The 22620-nt window shown below is 39.3% G+C and overlaps 1 protein-coding gene across 3 annotated transcripts in view; it reads left to right on the top strand.

The window, feature by feature from the left end:
- The first annotated feature begins 6 nt into the window (after positions 1 to 6).
- tead1a (TEA domain family member 1a) overlaps positions 7 to 22620 on the top strand; it is a 50295-nt gene continuing 27681 nt past the window's right edge. The window contains exon 1 of one of the 3 annotated variants that reach the window (XM_079345259.1): positions 7 to 97. The gene's annotated coding sequence lies outside the window, so the exon portion shown is untranslated. Of the gene's footprint in view, positions 98 to 13236; positions 13336 to 16373; positions 16601 to 22620 lie in introns of those variants that run through there. The other 2 variants (XM_079345261.1, XM_079345260.1) reach the window with 2 other exon arrangements.

Genomic DNA, 22620 nt, shown 5'->3' on the forward strand with positions numbered 1-22620 from the left:
GGTAATCAAGACTAACAAGACACATGCAGGTAATTAGGGGCGGGGACTTGACACACAAGGTGAACACATGAGGAGGAGCTGAAACAGAGAAACAAGGGTAAGTAAAACAATCATAAACAATGTAAATGTGACGAGGAAAAAACACAATAACAACTTAACCCGGCTGACTCCTGTCAGAGCAGCAAACTTTTTCACTTTTCCCCCTAATTCACTTCTGACCATTTAAACAGGGGCTATCAAAGAGTGTAAGTTACTGAACTCTTCTGATGGACGTCGTTCTGAAATGTAAGAGACGAGCAGAAGTGAAAGTGACTAATAAGCCATTTTCACACATGTACTTCTGAAAATAAAGACAGGCTGGAGTGTTTGTTAACTCGTCCCTGAAGAAGAATATCCATGTTGGGGGGAAGGTTGGGGTCGTGTCATGATGTAGAAAATATGGCGTGAAAGTGGCTGTTGAATGGAAAGTGTCTGATGCTATGATGACAGTTTTTTGCTTTAAATGAGTGATTTGTGTATTTGTGTAGACTTGTTTGTAGCAAAAGAGTGGAGGAGAAAATCCTGAGGTACAGAAAACATAATGAAGCAGTTTCATTTAATGCAAAGTGACCACACTGATTGCACCCTCCAGTATATGGTAATATGTTGGTTGCGGGATATAAACATCACCTGGGTGGTGGATTTTTCCTGCCAGCTCCCTAATAACCTCCAAATTGTTCATGTGAAAAATGTAATTTTGATTTTTGCCCCCCCACAATGAACTTCGTTAAGCACAGCTCATTTCATCGTATGGTGCCAGAAATGTTTTGAATGTTACAGCAGTCATATGCGTAATGCCTTCACATGAATTAGTGTGATGGCATTGGTGAGTGGACGTAGCAAAAAGACTGCAACTCAAGAAACCCAAGTTTCTTTTCAACAGAAAAAAAGGAAACTCAAACAACAGGTTTAAGGCTGGTGGCGTTACTGCTTTGTCCACCAGTATCATTCTTTTTACTTTGTCTTGCCACATGAAATCACATCCTGTGAGGTGCATCTGTGAACAAGCCACTTGTCTGAAAATGGTTATAGTTTGATAGTAGAGGGTTAAAGTTAATAATCTATCGTGTGAGCTCAGATGCCTTCAGTGTCCAGTTCTTCAGGAAGCTTATAAAACAAAACAAAAGGATGTGTCTGTGTAAAAAGCGAAAAGCTCTGCAGGCACAAAGATTATATGTAAGTTTCAACAAAATGCTTGGAGCGCAGCGTAATATTGTCAGGGCAACAGTATCTGCTGATTATTGTCCACTCAGATGCTCTCCTGTCAGTTGCAACCGATCCTGAGGGATCTGAAACCATATTATGATCATTTCCTCTCCGCTCCTTCGTACGAGCTCCAGGGAACAATTCAGTCGCTCTAGTTATTACCTTGTTACATTATTGTTATTGCATTATTGTTACATTGTTATTCTGTGTGTGGGTCACATGGGGCTACATTCCTCTAATTGAAGACGGCACAATAATAAACGGAGTGATGTGTCACAGATGGAACTGTTTGTTAAAAAGTTTCAGTTTCACCAATCCTAATACACCTTCGTGTACAGCCACTGAAAGAGCGAGATACCTTGTACATGTGGTTGCAGGGGCTAGGGCTCAAACCTCGAACCCTCCGTTGAAAGATAACACACTATCAAACGAGCCACATTTTATGTCATGAAAAGACATGAAATAAAAATTGTGTATGCACAATTGACTGAAGCTAGTTTTTAGTTATTATGTTTAACTTAACATTACACCAACATTTAACATTACAGGTCAACATCAACTACATTTGGGATGCATGTGGCCTGCTGGTTGGTTCACAAGGCCGATGTTCAGAGGCTGAAGCCTCAACACGGGCACCTCAGGTTCCGATCCACCCTGTGGCTCCTTTCCTTCATTTTATTGTTCAATCTCTCTCAATTTGCTATCCTATCCTCTAGAATGAAGGCACAAAATACATCTTTAAAAATCGGCCACATGTGTATTAACTAGCATTTTGTTTTTCCTTATGAAACCTGCACGTAAAGATAACTAAACCGCTTTTGACTACTAACGGCTTCATTTTCCAAAGCTAAACCTCTACACAATCAGAGTCTGTTTCAGACCCTCATTGCTCTAACACTATGAGAAGCCCAAAAAAATAAGTTAGTGTTGCATTTGGTGGTAGATGAGTCAGCAGAGCTAGCATGATGATGATAACGCAGAAGCTTTGGAGATCCCAAATTGCCCCTCTATAGCTTCCAATGACCTCAGAGATCTTGGAAAAAAAAAGGGCCACAAAAAAGACAGTTTTCCTTGTGTGGATCAATAAAGTATCAGATTATTATATTATGTGGCATTAGATAAAAGGCCTGACCATGTAGCCGAATAATGTTTTGCTGGCACTCCATTTAGGTAATGTTACAAAGTAGAGCAGAATTGCCTCATCAATTTTATGAGTATTGATATTATATGTATTACTCTGACACGACTCCTTTTCCCATCATTTCCTCAAAGCTCTTCTCCAGTCTTTTGGATACATATCTCAGCAGAAACTGTACGACATTATCACTTTAGCCTTCAGAGAAGAGACAGGGAGGAGTTATTATCAGATAGGACTTATACAGTATATCCCATTATGTGTTCTAGTGTGGATGTGCTCTGCCTACTATTATAGTGAAGTATTCTCACTCTGCGAGGTCACTGTGCTGATGAGAGCTAGTAGTCACAAAAGGTCTTATCTTACATGAAAAAATGTGTATGAGTGATCTAATGTAATAGGGTCACTCTTAATGACCTGTGAAAGGCACACTGAAACATAGAGTAACTCTAAGTAAGTACAGTGATTTTACAGACAATATTCAGGATATATCAATTACATATGACACGAAGCTGTTCATTTAAGATTAATGCATTTTTCTTTTTCTACACTTTATAATTGTTGCTGTTATGGGGGACAGTAGGTTGCTTACATTTATTTAAACCAACAGAAGTGTCAGTTACAGTTTGTCTGGTGTCATTAAGAACAGCATAAAAACATTGATACGGCCTGTAATGTATCAAACATTACACAAAAAGAGAAAAATTATGCAAATATTGGATTTAAAAAAAGAAAAAAAATGCAACGTAAAAGACTAAATAAATTAAGCGCCTTTAGCAGCGAGGTATTATATTTACAATGTACTTGTGAGTCTGTGATGACATGAACCAGTTAAAGGTAATCTCTTTAAGCAGATAAAGTGTGCGGTCACTTTGAGATATCTTTAAGTGGCAAGAGCGGTTCTCCATTTTTTGAACAGTGCTCATGTATACTAATAAATGGGGCAAGGATCATTAGGATCATTATGTGCACACTGGACGTCCTATTGAAACAAGGCTTGACCATTTTTAATAAATGCTAAACAGTGACTGTTCTGCTGGGTAATTTGAGTTATATTCATCTTTTAGCATTGCAGACAACAATCAAAATGTCGGACCTTCATACTGTGGTGCATAATCTCAAGTGTAGGATAGCCTATATAATAATAATAATAATAATACATTTTATTTGTAAATATGGGGCCAGCCCAACCACCGTGGGCCACATAAACACAATGTAGCTTGAGGTAAGGCTTTCGGGGATAGAATGAAGTTTCAGTATTATTCAAAGGTGTTTGGGCAGTAACATCAATCAAATCAATGACAATGCCATACTCCGTTTTCTTTGAAAGCCTGGTGCAACTGTAGGTAAGGGCATAGCTATTTCTATTGTAGATTGAAATTCTTTACAATGATCAGCTTCTTATATCATTTTTTTAAATCGTTTTGCCTTCTTTTAAGGCATGTGTACACTCATATGTGTGATGTTTTTTTGTCTGTTTACTGTAGTAGTCTATAACTTCTGACTCGCAGCAGGTCAGAGCTTTTCAAAGCTGTTGACCTAAATTTGAGAGTTTATGTTGATGATTCTTTTGATAACTGTGAAACAACTTCTACGTACTAATGTAGTCCAAACAACTCCAGCGTACGTTGAGTGTGTGTAATATTATATTGCTGTATTTTTGCTTGTGTGACACATTTCCATTGGGAGAACAGCATTATGTTGAAATTGAAAAGATGCCCAGGCCACGATGTTTAATAATATGGCCATTAACAACCATTCTAAATATTCAGCATCTCTTTTGGAATTTTGCGAGTAGCCTAAAATTCTATTGAGGTTTTGAGCCTGCTGATCGCCAACTAGTGCTGAAATCTCCACAGATCCATTGAGTTTGGTTGGATTTTTTTTTTCCTGTGCAATGAGTATACTTTTTGGTGAAAAGAATGGCATACTGACTGATGTCATAACTTTAGTGAATAATTGTTTGCCAGTGAAATAAATAAAATATTGGAAAAAAAAAGTTAAACTGCAAATTTCTTGACATTAAATTGATGCAAAATTAGGTAGAAGTATGTTATGAGAGTAATTTTTCAGTGGATGTTGTCAGCACATGTGTTCTGTGTTTCTGGAATAGATTTATTGGCAGCCTGCCCACCCCACTGAGGAAGTGAGAGAAAAAATACCTTTTTCACATTTTTTCAATAAAAAATATATGGTGCATACACTAAAATGGCCACTTTTTTTTCGCAATATTTCCAGCAGAGCAGACCCTCCAATTATTGGTCCTCAGGGTCAAAGTTAACAGAAAAAACACAAATAAAAAGTATACTAAAACCAAGTTCAACCCATTTTTGAGACTTTGGCTCCCCGGCTATGATCAAAGCACACATCTGAGTGAACGTTCTGATGTTTGTGGTCTGGTGATGTGCAAAATATTCTTAAATCAATATGGCTGCCGCAGGTGCAGAACCAAGGGTTGGTCAGGGCCACCTTAGAAATCTGATTGACTACCCAAGTGGCCATCCTAAAATCCTTAGCTTAGGGACTTGTTTTTAAATTAACTTTTTGGACAATGATACAACAGACTGCTTGAATCTTTCTTTTAATTTCAAGGCAGCCTATTGATTACTGCTAAACTGTGACCCTTTAAACATAAATCTTCTTTCTCAGTACTTAAAGAATTAAGCAAAAAATTATTTATATATTGCTACTCATTTTAACAGTAAACATGTTTTTCAAATAGTTGAATAACGTTTATTTATTACTTTAAGTATTGAAAGTAGATATGAATAGCATTTTTTTTCTCTCTCGTGTGTGTGTGTGTGTGTGTGTGTGTGTGTGTGTGTGTGTGTGTGTGTGTGTGTGTGTGTGTGTGTGTGTGTGTGTGTGTGTGTGTGTGTGTGTGTGTGTGTGTGTGTGTGTGTGTGTGTGTGTGTGTGTGTGTGTGTGTGTGTGTGTGTGTGTGTGTGTGTGTGTGTACACATTCTTAACACTTCCAGTCACCCCTGCAGAAGTCAGTAACCCAGTTTAGCCTCCCCTGTCAAAAGGTCTGGCTTTGCCACTGGGTTGCTGTTCTTTGCAAAATGTCCACACATCTTTACCTATCTTTATGTTTTGAATATCTCTTTATTTATTCAATTGGTAACATGGCATACAATGATCGTTAAGAAAATAAATGTTCTTGGTGTCGACTCACACAAACCTCCAGTAAACCTCCCCACCCATGCATATACATACACATGCACACACACATACATGTGTGGGCCTGTGTGTGCAAAAAACATACAAAAACACGACAACAACAAAAACAACGATATTGCAATGTTAAGTGTCCCTCCCTTCCTTCTGACGAAGTATTTATACATATACATTTTAATAAAGAGCAGGACAGTGAGAGCCTCAATGTCCTGTAGTGTCTTTAATTTGGTTATATAGTTGATCACAGGGCCCCAGTCAAAATCACATTTTTCAGATGATCCCCTCAAATTATACTTAATTTCCTCCAGATTGAAGAACATCATTGGGTTCTTTGAGCAGCGCGATGTTTTGGGTGGTAGTGGGGAATTCCATTCCAATCATATTGTTCTGTGAGCTAAAAGAAAGACAAAAATAATACAGTCCTTTTTTTCCCTACCTGATTGTTTGGTGAACTGGTATTACTCCAAAAAAATAGCTGTTTCTGGGCCTCGTTTCAGCGACCTGTTTAGAGCCGTGGCAAGGTGGTTGAAAATGTTTGTCCAGTAGCCATACAAGTGGAGGCAGGACCAAAGCATGTGTGTCCTGTTTTCTGCAGACATGTGCCATCTATTTACAAGTATCTGATGTACTCTCATAAATTGTTGAGAGTTTCTAGTTTGTAAGATAGCAACCATGGACAACCTTACATTTGATCAGATTAAGACTGTAGCAACATGTGCTGTCATTCACTTGAGACAAAACCTTGTGCCAGACATCATCATCTATAACTTTACCAAGTTCCTTCTCCTAAACTTTTTAATATTGTCCAGAGAAGTGACTCTGAGCTGGGATTTTAGAATGTATATTTTTGCGATGAAGCCTTTCTGATTCCTGGGTATGTCCAAGATTGTGTCGATAATAGGAACAGGAGGAATATTGGGAATGTAGGCGTTATTTGCTTACAAAATTATGGACTTGGAAGTATCGAAATAGATGAGAGTACGGTTAATCAAATTTGTCACACAATTCACTAAAGCTGCAGAAGACGTTATCGGAGTAAAGGTGCTTTATCAGTTCCGAAGGAGGAGGAAAAGATGGTTATTGTGTATCGGGCTGTGGTTAGGTAAAGCCCAAAGTTGCCCAAACACATCTTTATGGCAGTAACTTCCATACTAGTCTTCAGCTGGAGCCTTCAGCTGTTTGATACAATGGCTGGGACTAGAGACAGAAGAGGGTGGTAATAACGGAGGAAGAGAAGATGAAAGAGTAGCTCAGCAAGAAGCTCAACTATAGAGTAAATATTGGACAGGCTTTTACATCAAACTTTTATTTACATGTGATGTGTCTTCTGCAATGTAGGGATGAACTGTATTCATCCCATCCTCAAAACAATGTCATTAAACAAATGTGTTTTTATTGTGAGACCCAGAGCAAGTTAAAGGCAGGACATTTACACTCCTGTGCCTTGTCTGCAGTGTAGAACACACAGAGACATAATAGCTGGAGGAAGCCATACCAGACCAAATCCACCATCAGAGGGTAATAGAGAAAGACTGACAATGTATGATTTTGAAGTCAGAATGGTAAAACAGTGCTCTGTTTGCGTATGCTGGAGTTTGTGTATGGGAAGCTCCTGCAGTGTGTTTACAAGCCCTGCTCCTCTCCTCTCAACTCTGTAATATCATGTTAAACCACACACATCAACAATGTGACACCAATATTGCACTGTCACAGATGGAGTGTGTAAGTACAAAGGCATAATGAGGTTGGAGCTTCGATGTGTAAAACCTACTTATATCTTTGTTTGACTAAACAACTTAAGTCTTGGATACAAACTGCGTATATTTCTGCAGAACCCCAACACCAAGCATTATGAGGATGAAATGTTCAGTGATGTGGACATATCACAAGTCCATGTCAACAACAGTGAAGGACTCAAAACATTAGAACATATCAGTAAACAAATCTTTTAACAGTCCGTCATTAACAACTCTGTGTGTGATAGACAGTATTTACCACAAGTAATCATTGAATAATCGTGCATTCTCTCTCTAGTTTATACAGGAACATATGAAGGGGCAGGACAGTGCAGTCTGGACATGGTTTTAAACATCTTCCCTGATCACTTATGATGCACATAATGACAAAAGGAAATCGGATTCAAATCAGCAGAATCAATCTGCTCTGCTCAGCAGCAGAGGAGTGACGGTGCTGGTGACCTCTCTGGACTCGTCCATTCATTCTCATTCCCTCCCAGAGTGAGAGTGAGATCAATGACGTTCATGGAAATTGAGCCGCTTAAACGTCAGTCCTTGAACTACTATCTTTCATGTCTGCATTGCTCTCTCTATCCAAGCATCACATAAATGTCAAAAATTCAAAAGGAGGCTTGTATGCTCCCCATTTCTATAAAAGGCAGCATTTAAAAACACAAAAGGAGGAGAGGAGGCTCGGTGTACCTGAAGCCCTGAGTTTGACAGCACATTACACACACTGTTTTTTTTTTTTTTACTGTAGTCTCTACTATTAAGGTTGCATTGTAAATGTATTGTGTTCCAGTAAAGTGGAGCATTGAGCCAGAAAAGCTCACAGAGGGCTCACTAGTAACAGACCTGAGGAAAGAGCAGCTAAAACAAGCCCTAAGGAAAAAACCTAAATGAATAGGTTAATGTTAATACAAATATTTTTAAAGTGATGCCCTTTACAATCTGTATGTTCTTAACTACAATACTTTTATTGCAGATGTTCATTTTACAAAATGATCACAGTGCCAGAAAAGGAAGTGATGAGGGTGATTCTAAGCTATAATTTATTAATCCCAGATGTAGAGATGTCAGAATAGTGAGCGCTCCTGTGCTGGTTGGGGGGTTGGTGTCTTGCTCAAGGACAGCGAGACAGTACTCAGGAAGTGAGCCGGCCGCACTGGGACATGACCAGCAATCCTTGGGTTCCCAACACAAGTCCTTATAGAATGAGCTACTGCCACCCCAAAGCAAGTAAACAGACATAAACAAAAAAAACCCTGAAGTGTTCTTACTTTCTAATTTTTCTAGACTGTATTGACATAATTCTCAAAATTCGGATCCTCCTGATTGTCTGGGTTGAGTTGCATGTATTAATGCAAAGAGCCACATTTTGCACTCAGACTTTATCCTTCCTTTTTCCTGGCTGCCAGCTAATTTTCCATGTGAAGCTGACTGAGCAGATATGAGAACGCAGCAGGTAATATTCACTGCAAGTAAGAAGAAGGGGGCTGATGACATTAATATCCTGGGCAGGAGCCTGTGACCATTATGATATCTTTGCACATAAGGAAACTGCTAAATTACGTTAGCCCATATATTCTTTGTTCTTTTGTTGAAACAGGTAATATCTCAAACTGCACACAGCATCGATATAAAAGGCAAAAATCGTCATCAAAGGGTGACTCTCTGTTGCTGCGTCCACAATTTTCACGTCATTCTTATAAAGCCATGTCCTGCCTCCATCGACCCCTCCTTATCTGCCACAGATAGCCATCAGCCAACAGATAGTGAGGTGCATGTGTCAACGAGCAATTTACGATAAAACAGCGGCAGCCCGCCAGAAATTTTCTTAACATTTCTTGGAGGGAATGTGTGAGAACTTTTAGTTAGATGAGTTAATAACTGTAGCTGTTTTTTTTAATCAAGTAGTGTTTAAAAATAAAATTTAAAAAAAGCACTTAAAAATGTGTCCTGAATTACAATAACGTATAATTATGCTTACAATCTGCTGAAGATTAAATAAAAGCCTCGTGATTTAAATCTTAAATAAAACTTTAAGAGGGGCAGGCTAATCAGGGCAGTTTTGTTTATTGAAATAACTATTACTGCCGGCCTGAATTACAAGATGCCTCGACACATCATCTCGATGTTTTGCAGAAATTTGACTAGGAATTTGGCATGAAAAAAGTACAGGTAGAAGAAGAAGAAGTTACACTTTATTAATCCCACGAGGGGAAATTCGGTTTTTTACACTCTGTCTAATGACACACACATAGGCCGAGATACACACTCATGCACAAACAGGGTTCCAGTGACATGCATTAATGGAGAGGGCTCAGAGTGAGGGGGCTGCCCACAGCGAGCGCTCCAGAGCAGTTTTGGGGTTCGGTGCCTTGCTCAGGGGCACCTCGGCAGTGCTCAGGAAATGGACTGGCACCTCTCCAGCTACCAGACCAATTTCCGGACTTGGTCCGTGCCGGGACTTGAACCGGCGACCCTCCGGTTCCCAACCCAAGTCCCTACAGACTGAGCTACTGCCGCCCCAGGTAGAGCCTGGATGAAAAATTAGACTGCTAATTGTTGAAGACAATTGTTGAATGTCAGGACATTTTCATGGGGGAAAGGAGCTTTTGATACTCGGTGATAAAATAACTACAGGTAAGTCAAAAGCTGCAAGATAAATTATCAAAATAAAGAACTGTCTAAAAGTTGCCTTGCTTCTTGAAGGAACTGTTTAAAAACAAAATGGATTCATTGGACAATATCAAAGCTAGAAACCTCGGATCCTATCTGTACCACTTTCGTTGTATAATAAGGTTTGCTCAAACAAAACACACGTCTTAAAGTTAAATAGATACTGGCACAAACAAACTGAATATGTATGAGGATGGAACACACTCACAATGCCCAAGGTTTTATAAGAGGACATATCTCTACAGCACAACTAGATGCTGTGCTTCAGGGTGAATTCAGATTCAACTTGCTATGAAATAAATTCCAACAGCTGAAAAGTTAATCAATGTATGCTGAAGTATTTCTTTAATTACTCTTTCTTTCAATTTCAGATCCATTCCTCTTGACAGACTAAAGTATAACAAAGCTTCAAGGCCAAAAATCATTTCATCTTAAATTTTAATCAGTTTGACTACTTCTATTAATGACAAACTTTTGTTTTGAGAATATTCAGTCTCGTTTTAATACTCTACATCAAACACACAAGCAGCAGATGAGACGAGAGGCATCATTGTTGAAGTAGATTTTTTAACCAGTTTGTCTGTTTTAAGGATGTGAATACAGCTTTTGATCTGAGAGCAAAGTTAAACCAGAATGGAGCGTTTTTCCCAGCAATACATCCCACAAACACGTGACAGTCTACTTCAAGATGTCTAGCATACATTTAATGTGGAAATGCAATGACATTTCTGCAATAGGTGGAACCTGCTGTGGTGAGAACGATCTTAAGTTTAAATGGGAGTAGGGCATGACTGCAGAGATGGATTCAACTTCATTTGAGTTGATGTGACTTTCAAGGACACCTGTAAGGAAACTGGTCTGATCCAGTCAAATTTCCTATTTTACTATAAAAAATAAATGTTCATCATTGTCAAGCATTTTTTCTAATGACGACTCCGAGGATCTTGCTGCATTAGCCTCTAATCTTAACCAAAAGAAATTACAAAATGTAGCAATGTAAGCTGTTTCCTACATTAGACATGTAACTTCACCTCTAATTGCTCATATTTGCTCACATTTCAAGCTTTTAACAAAAGATAAAAAAAAGAAATTTAATCTCTCATGAACCCAGCTCTAATACAAACACATTTTTTCATCTGATCCGAAAAAAAGGAAACGCGCGCTAAATGTTGGGGTTACAAATAAAACACACAGTTTTTGACAAATATGTTGAGTGTAAATTCTTGCCTTTTAATGGCTTTTTTTTTAAAGCATCTTGAAACTTTTTTTCCAAATCCCAAGTCACTTACTATGTTTTCTTTTCTGCATTCTGCTTCTTGAATGTTTTTGTTGCGCATTGATATTACTTGTTGATCCCTGAATTACTGTCAAGCCAATGGCTGAATGTAAATCATTTGCATACAGGTGTGCCTTGATGGTTGTGTGTGATAAATCTCAAAGCTTTCATAAAAACAGGGCTGTCTGTTTGCTACTATAGGACAAATGACAATGTTTGAAACTACTTTATATTAGGACAAATGGGCAGCGGCTTATTAATTAGCAGATTATTAATTCAAAAGTGGAAAAAAAAGAAAAAACAAACAAAGGAAACAACTGAAACGTGCTGCAAATGAAATAAAAATGCTCTGGAAAACTGCACAACATCTGGCCATTTGTGCTTTGGACTCTCAGCAGGTGCCTGCAGGTAGAGCTGCAGCTGAATTCTTTTTGGTTGTTTTCTGGATTTATCTATTTTTCTTTGCATATTTAACGTATTTGAAGTGTTATGCCATTGTTAAGGCCTGAAACAAGATCAAAGTTTTAGAAAGCACAAGTCTCATATTTACTCTCTCTACCTCAGCAAACTTTATTTCAGTTTCTAATTGCCCCTAAGGTGTCATGAAGAAGGACTGATACTGCTTTGAAAACAACTCATTATCTGTTATACACAAGATAAAATGAAAAAATTACACCTTTCACACCATTATCGGCTCTGTATGTTTGCCTAAAACTGTAAAGTGTGGTGTTTTTCTGAAGGTCAACAGACACTCTTACTGGCTCTTACATACTGCCAGTTCAAGGCAAGGTCATCGTGCCCCTGCTATACGGCTAGCCAGCAATGTGTAACACACAGAGGTGAAATGGTTGAGCATGGGCAGAACTGCGTTGTGTGTGTGCACAAACTGGGATATCAATATTACATTCTTCCAGATGAAATGTGTCAGTCCAAAGACGTTATTATGACAGAACTTTGTGAAGGTGCTGTTGCTGAATAGCAATCTGTAAAGGGCTAATAAAAAGTTGTATGAATGTTGGGATTGAGAATCTTGTTCTCATATGTGCATTTTGTCATCATAAATGCATCTTTGTATCCACTTTGTTATTTTCAGAAAAATAGGCCAACATTTTAAATTACACACATTTCGACAAATAAGAAGGTTTCGGTTACAGTTGTGATGCCCTGTTCACAGTTGTTTGGACAAGTATTTCTTAAGCATTTTTTAGTCTCTGCTAGGTGTAAAAGGTTGTAAATGTCCAGTTTCAAACTGGTAATCTTTAAACGCCAATTGAAAGCAATCATGGAGTTCATAATGTATAACTTGGTGCCTTAATAGAAGAAAAAACAGGTAATAAACTCACCAGATTAACTGCTGAAATTAGCTGCCTAAGCATTTTGATATGCATGGGACCTGACGAAGATTCACTCAATTGGAGCACTTTTGGAGCCATCTAAAAAATTGAGTTTTTGGCACTTCAGTGTTTTCCTAATTTTGCAGCTTGAGAGGCATGTAGATATTGAAAATCCATAAGAATCTCAGTGCCCTGATAGGCTTCCAACAATTAAAGTGAGTCAGACATGCATATACAAAACACCTCCAGGAGAGGCAGAGGAGGGGTTAGAGCGGAGGTCAGACTGTCGACCTTAAGTCTCCTAACTTAAAATTCGACCAGCCTGTTTTGTGTTTCGTTGCTTTAAGAAGAACAAGAAGCGCATGCCTTAGATATGACAGAAACATCTTATGCACTCTCCTCATGTGAGTATGCTGTGTGTGGGTTTGCTTGTGTGTGTCTGTAACAATTTTATTTTACTCACACACACACACACAAACACAGCCACGCTGCCATGTGGAATGTATGTGTGCTGGTTGGCCTGGCTGGCTGTGGTGTCGGGTTGCAGTAGGTGTTCCAGGCTGTGACCCTGGCATATCTGTGTTTGTTTTATGTCACAGCCCCTCCCTCTGGGGAGATGACAGTCCAGCAGTGCCTGAGGGGATGAAACCTGAGATGGGCAGAGCTTGGTAGTAAACAACAACTCTTTCATGAGAGCCGGCTGCCTGCTGCATTCAAAGTTCTAAGAGAGAGAGAGACAAAGATTTTCTGGTAAAGGCAGTGTTTACTGAAAGTGTTGGTCTCCAAATATCCTGGGGGTTCCTTAAGGATGGTAGGAGAGAACAAGACAAAAAAAGCCAAATTTCACTACTTGATTATTTAAAGTAAGAACAATAGTCTGTGTTTACCTAAATGGAAAGGTAAATGATTCCTTTATTTCACAAAAAGACAGTTTAGATATTTGACTACAGTTACAGAATTGAGTATGGCAGAACATATTTGTGATCATAGCCTATAAACATACAAGGCCATCGGAAAGTAACAAAGATATTTGCCTTTTATAGTTGTATAATAATAAATAATAATTTAGCTTAAATCTTGTAGTACTGCCTATTGTGTGGTTTGTCACGGCTGTTGCTGTTGATGCTAAAGGCCTATTTGTCCAATTTTCAGTCTGTTTGAAGATAAGCTCATAGTCAATATCTTTGATTTTAATATTTATACTGTACATTTCTCTGTTTGTGAGATGAAGAAAGGATTATAATAGCTCATCTTTACCTTTAAGCCAACATTACTTGCAGAGGCATAAGTGAAACATCAACAGCTTTCTGTTCAACTGTTCGGTTTCTGTTTAGAAAGTTTTGGTTTATAAACATGAAAAGTAGAATTGGATTAAAAAATAGACTTGAGGGGTCGCCGGTGGCGCAGCGGCAGTGCGCGCGACCCCATGTATTGAGGCTCAGTCCTCGCGCGCGGGCGGCCCGGGTTCACGTCCGGCCTGTGGCCCATTTCCCGCATGTCTCTCCCCACTCTCTCTCCCCCTTTCCGACTCTATCCACTGTCCTCCTCTATCAATAAAGGCAAAAAGGCCGAAAACAAAAACTTAAAAAAAAAAAAAAAAAATAGACTTGAGATGTGTGTGAATAGGCAATTAATTATTGCAGGAGTACCTGCAGAAAACATCTTTAATGTGGAAGTTGTACATGTCTAAAAGGGGTCTCAGAAAGAAAGAAATAAAAACAGGTCGCCGAAATCCCACAGTGACAAAAGCGTCAGACACAAAAAATGATTGTTTTTTTACCTTTATATCAGAGCTGTTAAATTGATATTTACAGTTTTAGTGTTGTTTATACTTTCCTTCATGTCTTCAACTAGAGATGTATGTTTTTAACAATATATAACTTCTGTGCTGTTGGGATGGACATTAAAATCATGCATCCACTTGCTGTTGCAAAACTAACCATTCCCGTAAAAACTTTAACTTCTCCTTCACTGCCGTCAAACTGACCTTCAGATTCATTGATGTATGTTTGACTCCATAGGTGGGGATATATCTCTTTACAGCTAATTACAATTGGCCCTTCTTTACAGCTAATTACAATTGGCCCTTCTTCCGTCACATGATTCTAACAAGTTAGCAAAAGGCAAGTAGTGGTTGTATATGTTGAGTATGTTTACAGCTCTGTACGCTTCTTACATGCTCTGCACTTTACTTTTAGTTTAAAGGTAATTCATGCTATCCCTCTACTTTATGTTGATATCTGAAGGCAGACTACAACATGACTTCTTATTTTTAAGGATTTATTTTTGTAATTGTTCTGCCTTCATCTGGGAGAAAGGATAGTGGATGTAGTCGGAATTCAGGGCGATAGAGTGGGGAATGACATGTGTCAAAGGGCCACATTTCGGATTCGAACACTGGCTGCTCACCATGAGGACTTTAGCCTCTGTGCAATCTAACCACTGGACTACTGGTGCTTCAAACAATGCAACTTCTCCTATGCTGTGAAACCAGGCACAGGTAATATGTTGCATGTGCAGGATGCCGTTTGGGTTGGATTGTGACGTTTACGTGCCGGAGTTAAGCAATTTCCAACTCGCACCTGCTCCATTTTTCTGCATAAAGTTTGAATGAGTTTATGTAATGTAGCATGTAATGTAATCCACCTTGACTCAATGGGAGGGGTGGTGACGTTTCACTGTAAGGAATTTGTATGAATCTACAAGGAAATTTCAACAGTATGATTCTGTTATTTTTTAAATACAGGACATTACTATAATGGTTAAAACAATATTTTACTGCATTATTGCTTGAAGGAAACAAAAATGGTAATTTATCCTAGTTTTGGCAATGCTTTTTGGGAACAAGAAGTTGAGACCACATTTTTAAAAGGACATTGGAGTTGGATTGTCGTGTAAAAACAAATTAAGCTTCCAGAAAATGTGCAGGAATATGGTCAAAATGAACACAAAGTACGGGCAGAAGGCTCAGTTGTGTCTGTATGTGTCGGACACAGAGTATAAATGAGCCCTTAAGGAGGGCTGGCAGGAAAAGGTCAGTGTAAAAATTGGGAATAAAAAAGAATCAACATGTTGCAATTAGACGTGTCGCATCATCACAAATGTCTCAGGACATTTTCACAAGTTTTGTGCATGTGTAAAATTTTACAAGTGGCTTGCGAACTTCAACTTTTGTGACCACACTTAACCATAGGAAACAGTTTAAAAAAAGACCAATGTGACATGAAGAGAACAGGTATAAAGTCAGGAGACCACCCTCTAATTTTAGTTATGCAACGGTTTCTATAAGTCAGCCAACACAATCAATAAATCAACAAACAATAATAGGCCATACTGGGCCAAGTAAGACCAATCAGAAATGGACAGTTTGTTCAAGTGGTTACTAATAATTTAGTGTTTTCTACTTTAATAAATCCAATAGTCTCGTCAAATTGTTAAAGTAAACCTTTAGAAGACATTAAACAAATTGTATTGGTTTTTAGTGTTTACTTTATCTTGGACTTAGCATGAAAAGTTTCACCTTTTCACAATGATGTTGTCACTGTATGTTTTTCATTTGATTAGTTATCAGCTGCTGTTGCATGCACAGCCGCCCTCGTTTGAATCTCGACCCATTCTTTACTGAATAGAGTTTGGGCGCTCCACTGTTTTCTTTTGTTGTTGAACGCAGCCCATACAGTCCGGCCCCTTCCCCTTCCCCCCAGCTTTCTTTTTTTTCACCCATCCTCCCATCTCTCACTCACTCTACCTCATCCATCCAGGGTGACGCCAGTCCCTCTCACCCCGCCCCGTTCAACTCAGTCCACTGCGTTCATTTCATTCCTGCTCCCATTCCGCGCATATTTCGCATCCTTGGAGAGACGCTGCGCATTTTACGCACTCAGCGCACCCGACCCTTCCTTAAACCAAAACCGAGAGAAGACTCTGGAGTTGACCGAGTGCTTCCCGATGCTTTAAGGACTCCATTCCGTGGGAAAGTGTGGGAATAAATCCATAAAGAGGCGTTTGAAGCGAGGTAAGTTCCCAAGGAGTATAGTCCCCCCCCCCACCCCCATCAGCCTGTAGCCTTCACGTCTGAAAGCCCCCGGACGTTTCGCTTGTTTCTAAACCCCGAAGTGATCACGAAAACTGAAATTACAGAAATTAAGGCGAAATTACGAACAAGATATTACACTTAATCCCTTTATAGATGTTAAGAAGTCTAACAAGCTTATTAATGATTTGTAGCGTGAGCTTCAAAACGAGGGATTTGGCTTTCTCCTCAGTTTTGTCCTCTTTTCTCCCGACACCAATAAACAAACCTGGTTTTCTATCATATCTCTGTCTTCGATATGTGAAGAAACGCTGTCGTATTTGTATATCGGAGTTAAGTTGCTGGATTGATCTTGTTGTAACGCCAAACGGATGAAAACATGTTCGCCGCTGCGCTGGGAGGCAGCTTAACAAAGCTGGGAGTGAATGGGGGACTTGTTGCATCGGCGGGGTTTTCTCTTTTCCTCCACTGGCAGGCCTGAGTCACAGGAACAGGCCATCGGCTGATAACATGTTCACAGCCTGTGTTTACGTAGCGGACAGAGCACATTACTGTAAATGCTCAATGAAAACACGATCAAACAAACTGCTTGTGAATTTGTTAACGCGTGTCCTCCCTACATCTTTAGGCGATAGACATGATGAGGAAGATTTTTCTTTCTTATTAGAGTTTTAGTGTTTAACCATTTACACCTTACACCATGTAGACTAAACGGGGGTAAACTGTGAAAACGGAGGTCAATTCTATGCTTTTAATAAGATTGTTTTTTTATTGATTCTAGCCAGGTCAGGCACATTTTTTATTTTAACACCGACTCCAATCAAATCAGTTTGAAGTGTCTGTGGTGACTGGTGGTGATTTTGGGACCTCGTAGTTTTTAAATCCCTCCCTACCAGCCTGTAATATCCCTCCATAGACATATATGCCTATTTGTGTATTTCCTTTTCAATATTGATTAAAGGACTGCTCTTATCCTTTATAGCAAGACATCTGTGGTAATGCAGGCCAAACCACAATGTAATTATTGGAGAAGATTACAGCCTTCAGCATGAAACATAGTAGCTGCATTACTTCTGTAACAGTAATCCATCTGTCAGATGGGGATGGAGGGGGGGGGGGGGGGGGGGGGTGATAGATAAAAGGTTCTTGTACTGAATTGATGTGGTTGAATGAAACTGTCAAATGGGGTAAATGTTTAGTTTTGTCAATGAGAAATGAAATTGTATTATCACGATGCTATAAAACCTAACAGATTTTTAAAGTCAGCTATTTAGTCCCTCAATCAACTATGATGCTATTATACTTTTAACAATTATTTTCGTAATTAATACAAAATATATTGCCTATCAAATGTCAGTAAACATTGAAATCAGTCTGTTTAAACTTATCCAAGCGTGAGTCTTAATATTTGTTCATATCTTTTACTGGTTGGTAAGAAGTCGATTGTTTAATGTAAATACATTTTTAATATATTGTCAAAAACCCAGCATAGAAAAAAAAACCAAAAACACATCTGTATATTTGTAACTAATTTATATTACGTTTATTTTGTCAGCAGTCTATGTGACTTGAAAAGAATACGTGTGCTTATCTAGTCCAAATATATTAAGTTTTGCTCCATCTGCTGAACATGTAAAATATTGACAAATCAGAAAAAGGTAACCTGTGAGTGCATTAGGTATGGGACCCTTTTTTAAATTTGAAATCTCCTTTTAACTATTAAGTTTAAAAATGATAAATCAGGCAGGATATATGTGTGTGTGTGTGTGTGTGTGTGTGTTTTATTGTCTCTGCATGTACAAAGACCTGTCACTCTGGGCAAACAGCCTCCCGTCATCCCCCCCCCCATTCTTCTCCCTCTCCAGTCCGTTGACATCTGTTTTGAGTGCTCCGTGCACCTGTACAGACTGGGGAAGTTTGTGTGTGTGTTGTAAGTGTGTGTGTTTGGGGTGGCGGGGTGGGGTTGGGGTGGAGGGGGTTTGAAAAGAGATGCAGAATGCAAATTTAGGCATTTGTTCTGGGCCTGAGCAACTCAGACTGACTAACGACCATTTAGTGTGTGTGTGTATGTGTGTGTGTGTGTATGTGTATGTGCCCAACATTTGTGTGTATGTGTTTGCCTCTTGCTGTCCAGGCCAGGCAGGTCTATTGTTGCAGCAGCAACAGGCGTCGGTGGATGAGGACGCACCATATGGCCTCTGTGTGCTTTAGTCACAACTGCTGTGTATGTGCACGTTTGTGTGTGTGCGTGTGTGTGTGTGTGTGTGTGTGTGTGTGTGTGATCTTGCACTTCACCAGTGCTGTAACAATATGGTGGACTTGTGAGCGGCAGGCTGCTCGCCTTATTCCTTGTTGTTTCATCTGTTGTCTCATTTCTAGACAGGAGGACAAAATCCGGCGCACATTTCTTTTATGAATTCGGATTAGGAGGAGTAATCTTCCTGGAATGTAATGATGTCTTTTGATGTCCAGATGTAGTCCTACTTCTCCATTGTCATTCTCATAATTTAACTTTTTTTTTTCCCCCAGTTTTCTAGCTGAATTTATTTATATTACCGTCGATCCAAATCTTTGTTTGGGATGAATCAACAGGTGAAACATTGACTCATGCTGGTCCTGGCTGTAAAGACACCTGTGTTGTGGTTGCTTCTTAAAAAACAGTTTCCTCATATTTACAGTCATGATGACATACACCCATTTCATGCAGTCCTGTTTCTGTTTCCTGTTTTTTTCCCCCCCTAGTCATCTTGGATTATAATACATTCGTCATTTTCTGCACATTGATGTCAGAAAGGGGAAGGAGTGTAGCATGTTGCAGAAACAATGATGTGATTTTAGGAAGATAAAAACTCCTGAGTGTTGATAAAGGGATCCCATAAGCTTGTATGTAATGAAATTTGGGGAGTGGAGCCGGTTTATTAGAGAAACAATGCTGAGTGTGTGGGGGGTGAGTGGGAGAGTTAGATGGGGGCAGGGGCATAAGGGGTCGGTGGGGAGAAGGAGGGTGGGGGCTGGCTTTGTTTAGGGGATGGGGGAACAATAGGTACCCTCCTGGGTGGGGTGGAGTAAGGGAAGCTGGTTTCTGGCTGCAGGAGGCCATAGAGCCTGTGCTGGCTTGTCTGACTGCCTGGACTCCCCGTTTCTTCTCCCCTCATCTATTTGTCTCTCTCTTATATCCACAATGTGTATTTTCTTTGGTTTACTGTTATGGACTTTTTATAATTCAGATAAATCCATGTGGCATATGTTTGCACATGCTATTGTTGGCATTACCATACAGGTGTTTTTGCAAAATGCATCTGTATCTCCTTTGACGTAATTCTCTGCGACTCAAAGGATTGAAATAGGTGAAGCTGTGTCTCCCGAAGTGTTTCTCACAAAAAAGCTTGATTTTCAAAAAGCAGAACAGTTAGGACAAATATTTTTCTGCAGTTCAAGTGAAGGAAATTTAATTTGAACAATTGTTTTTTTTTGTTTTTTTAAAAAAAAATGTGATTCACCTTAGAGTTTTGTAACATCCCACCATTTTCAGTCATTTAAAATAGAAGAAAAATAGTTTTGCTGTTTTTTTTGATAACAACAAAAAAATAGGTGTACACAGCCTGAAGTAAGTGATCTGTCAAGTTTAGCCATTTGACAACCCTACTCACAATGGTGGCAAAAACAATTTCTTTGCGTGGCGTAACACTGTTCAATGTGCGCCCCACACCCTTCAGACAACAGCTTCTCCTAACTGGTAATGTGGACAGTTTTCTGCCCTTATTCCCGGGTTATTAGACTGAGCACAGAAGAGTGACAAAGTAGAGGGACTAACCCTTCATGGGAAATCTAAAACAAACTCAGGTTTCCTGTGCTCAACAGGAAGTGGCCTGGAAGTCTAGATTTCAACTAAGGCCCATACTTCTTGTTTGTTCTTCCCGGTTAGGGGAATTAGCACGATAAACACTCTGCAGAGCAGGATGACAGCTTACTCTGCTCTCTGATACCCTCACATTGGATTGGAGTTTGTTCTCCACATCAATTAAAGTCTTGACCATGCCTGATAGTGATTAGTTTTTTTTTTTTTTAAATTAGTTTTCTGTACTTGTTTGTCTTTTAAAACTGAATACTTATTATGCTGACAGTGATTGGTATATTTCCATTTAAGCCTCAGCCTCTTTCCTGACATTTTTGAGAAGAAATGCGCATGTAAATGCAAGCAGACGAAAGATTTCATCCACAATTTACCTGCCAACCCCCTTGTAATATGTCTGTGAGCCGTGTTTGTGCTGTGAAATAATGAACTATATCTATTTGCTTGCACAGCAAATGCACGAAGAAGAGAAAGCATTGCTTTCCTCCTTTTACGCTCAATTATACTGACACATTTTTGCAGTCATTTTTGCAACCAGAAATAAAGCCAGTTCTGTCCTGAGAAAAGTTAGGCACACTGGTTGCAGAGAATGCACAGCAGCCACAATCTCAGCCTCCTTATAAACCTGCATCAGTCTAAATTGAGCAATACCAAAGTTTTAATGGACCACAAATGGAAAACATAGTTCAGGGGCTAATTTATTTTGTGTCTGTGTGTGTTTGTGTGTGTGTATTTATATCTCTGTTTTAGCAGTGGAGATGAGAGCAGAGCATCTGTTAGCTGTAGAGGATGTAATTGTGGCGGAGAGATGGATATGGAGTTCATGGTACTCTTTCACTTTCACGTAGCCATACAATGTTCTTTTAGTGGGTGGGGGATAAGACTACTACATGCTGGCACACACAAACGTACATGTGGTTTCTCTCTTAGCGCAATGCTCCCAGGCTCACACTTATTAAATGGTGTTGGTATTGCTGCAATCTCCCCAGGCCTTCCTTTCTACAGGCTGAGGATATTATCTCTCCTGTGTGTGTGTGTGTGTGTATGTGTGTGTGTGTGTGTGAGAGTGTGTGTGTGTGTGTGTGTGTGTGTGTGTGTGTGTGTGTGTGTGTGACAGTAACTGCCCCCTACCCAGGAAGGGGCCAGATAATGGCCTAACCTGACTTAGCAAAAGCTGTTGGAAGAATAAAGGTAACAGAGAACGACAGAGAAAAAAGTTGCTAGCGAGACCTTTAACCGTCATATTTTAATGAGAAAATAAGCAAGCACCTCTCTGTGAGCAATTTGTAAACAATTACTGTGTGTGTGCATAAATGGTAATGCATCTGTAAGAAGAGTGGGATGCTTTGAATCACAGCCTCTTCACCGCTCACAAAGCAAGTCCCGCTCTCATTTTCGCCGTTTTTTCTTAAGTGTGTATAAGCACAGGAGAAGCACAAAAGTAGCTTTGTGGGTTTTGTTTCACTGTGGCTGCTTTTTCATTGAGCTCAAATGAATATTTCTTTGTTTTTTAAAAAGAAATTGGGTCAGAACTAATCAATCGGACTCAAGATTTTTTTTCTGGCATTGTGTAAAATGATCTTAGCAGTAATGGATTATAAGAAATTGTGACCATCTAATCTAGAAAGTGTGAAAGCAGACAATAAAACTGAACGTAATGGAGGATAGAGCAGCTTTGCAATTGGATGCTATTGATACCAGTTTGATCTTTGTGGGAAGTATTAATGCTTTTTGAACGTATAGATAGTCCATTAAACAAAAAAAAAAAAATACCCATGCAAATAACAAAAGAATGAAAACAAATGCATTTGATAGTTTAAGAAACTGTCACAGTTTTCCTAGAAGCAGAAAAGATCAAATCTAGCATCTTCTGAACTACACTTGAAAAAAACTCCTGTAAACGCCCTGAAACTTTCAGGGTGCACGGCATGTGTGAACTTAAGAGAACTATTCAGATTTCACCCAGAATTTTCACCATCAGCTTTTTGGTCAATTTTCCATGTGCAGTCGGGTGAGCTGTAAGAGGTTGATGATGTTCATGTCCTGCAGCCAACACAAGACTGTACATGATGACCATCGCAATCTCAGTGCCAGTATGTTCTTTTTCACTTTATGTAAATGTCTCGAACCACACATAGCATTGATTTAA

This window comes from Symphodus melops (assembly GCF_947650265.1).
Source record: "Symphodus melops genome assembly, chromosome: 6".
NCBI classification, from domain to species: domain Eukaryota; kingdom Metazoa; phylum Chordata; class Actinopteri; order Labriformes; family Labridae; genus Symphodus; species Symphodus melops.